Raw genomic sequence first — 2,381 nt, forward strand, 5'->3', positions numbered from 1 at the left:
TAGAGCCAACTGATTCTGTATGTAAATACCAAGAGCAAATTACCTGGTACTAAACCCACACCCCAATGCGGCTCCTTGCCCATCCTCACCCACACCCTTTCCAATGGTCCTGGAACCTGTCCCCATTGTGTGATCCAGATCCTGGTTACGGTAGATCCCAGTGAAGTGTTTTGTGTGTTTAGGCCCCATTTTTTTCCCTACTCTTTTCTTGGCACCTGCCGATTTCTGGTGTACATTCTATAGTCTCAGTCCATGTTTGATTCCATTCCACGGAAATAAAATAAAATAAAACACACTGCTGAAGAATTGTCTTGCAAGTTAAGGCTTCTCCCTTTACTATAAGACTCTAAAAAGAAGAAAAGAAAAAGAAAACACTTGTTTGATCCTTCAAAAACCAAAAATAAAAGAAAATAAAATGTTACTGAAGTCCAGCTTATTATCTATCTTTCATGGATCATGCCTTTGGCGTTATGTCTAACGAGTCATCATTTAGGCTTAAGCCACTTAGGTTTAGTCTTTTATGTTATCTTCTAGGAGTTTTATAGTTTTGCATTTTACATTTAGGTCTATGATCCATCTGAGTTAATTTCTGAAGGGTGTAAGACCTGTGTTTAGACTCGTGTTTTTGCATGTGGATGTCAAGTTGCTCCAGCACCATTTGTTGAAAAGACTATTTTTGCTCCATTGTGCTGCTTTGCTACTTGTCAAAGATCAGTAGACTATATTTATGTGCTCTCTGGGCTCTCTATTCTGTTCTTTTGATCTATTTGTCTGTTCTTTCACTAATACTACACTGTCTTGATTACTGCAACTTTATAGTAAGTCTTGAAGTTGGATAGTGTCAGTCCTCCAAATGTGTTCTTCTCCTTCAATGCTGTGTTGGCTGTTCTGATTCTCTTGGCTCTCCATATAAACCTTAGAATGAGTTTGATGACATCCATAAAATAACTTGCTAGAATTTTGATTGGAATGTCATTGAATCTATACATCGAGGTGGGGAGAACTGACATCTTCACATGTTGGAAATAGTGACATCTTCCTATCATGAATATGGAATACCTCTTCATTTATTTAGTTCTTCAATTTCATTTATCAGAGTTTTGTAGTTTGTCTTGTATAGATCATGCTCATATTTTGTTAGATATTACCTAAGTATTTCATTGGGGGGCACTAATGTAAATGATAATGTGTTTTTTTCCTCAAATTTCATTTGTTCATTGCTGGTATATAGGAAAGCAATTGAGCTTTATATACTAACCTTGTATCCTGCAACTTTCCTACAATCACTATGAGTTCCAGGAGTTTTGGGGTCATTCTTTCACATTTCCTACATAGACAATTGTGCCATCTGTGATCAAAGACAGTTTTATTTTTCCTTCTCAATATGGATATCTTTTCTTCTCTTAATGTATTAGCTAGTACTTCAAGCATGATGCTGAAAATGAATGATGAAAGGGAACATTTTGCCTTGTTTCTGATCTTAGTGGGAAAGCTTCACTTTTCTCACTATTAAGTCTGATGTTAGTTGGAGAATTTTTGTAGATAGTCTTTATCAAGTTGAGGAAGTTTTCTTTTTTATGATTAGTTTACTGAGAGTTTTTATCATGAGCTGATGGTGGATTTTGTCAACTGGTTTTTCTGCGTCTGTTGCTATGATCATGTGATTTTTCTCTTTTAGCCTGTTGATATGATAGAGTAAATTAATTTTTAAATGTCGAACCAGCCTTGCATGCCTGTGATAAATTCTGCTTGGTCATGGTGTATAAACCTCTGTACACTGTCGCATTTGATTTGCTAATATTTTGTCGAAGATTTTTGCATCTATGCTCACAAGAGATATTGGTCTGTACCAATATCTTACATTTTCTTATAACACCTTTGTCTGGTTTTGGTATTAGGATAATGCTAGCCTCATGGAAAAAAAGGAAATATTTCTTCTGCTTCTATCTTCTGAAAGAGATTGTAGAGAATTGATATAATTTTTTTCTTAAATGTTCCTTAAATTCACCAGTGAACCTGTCTGAGCCTGGTGCTTTCTGTTTTGAAATGTTATTAATTATACACATTATACACATATAAGCCTATTCAGATTGTCTGTTTCCTGTTGTGTGAGTTTGGGCAAATTGTGTCTTTCAAAGAATTGGTCCATTTCATCCACGTTGTCGAATTTGTGGGCATAGAGTTGTTCATAGTATTACTTTATTATCCTTTTAATGTCCATAGGATTTTTAGTGATATCTTCTCTTTCATTTCTGGTACTGGTAATTTGTGTGCTCTCTTTTTTTATTAGTTAGCCTAGATACAGGCTTATCAATTTTATTGATCCTTTCAAAAAACACCTTTTGCTTTCATTGATTTTTCTACCAGTTTTCTAGTTTTTT

The sequence above is a fragment of the Pteropus vampyrus genome, unplaced genomic scaffold (genome assembly GCF_000151845.1).
Source record: "Pteropus vampyrus isolate Shadow unplaced genomic scaffold, Pvam_2.0 Scaffold832, whole genome shotgun sequence".
Lineage (NCBI taxonomy): Eukaryota > Metazoa > Chordata > Mammalia > Chiroptera > Pteropodidae > Pteropus > Pteropus vampyrus.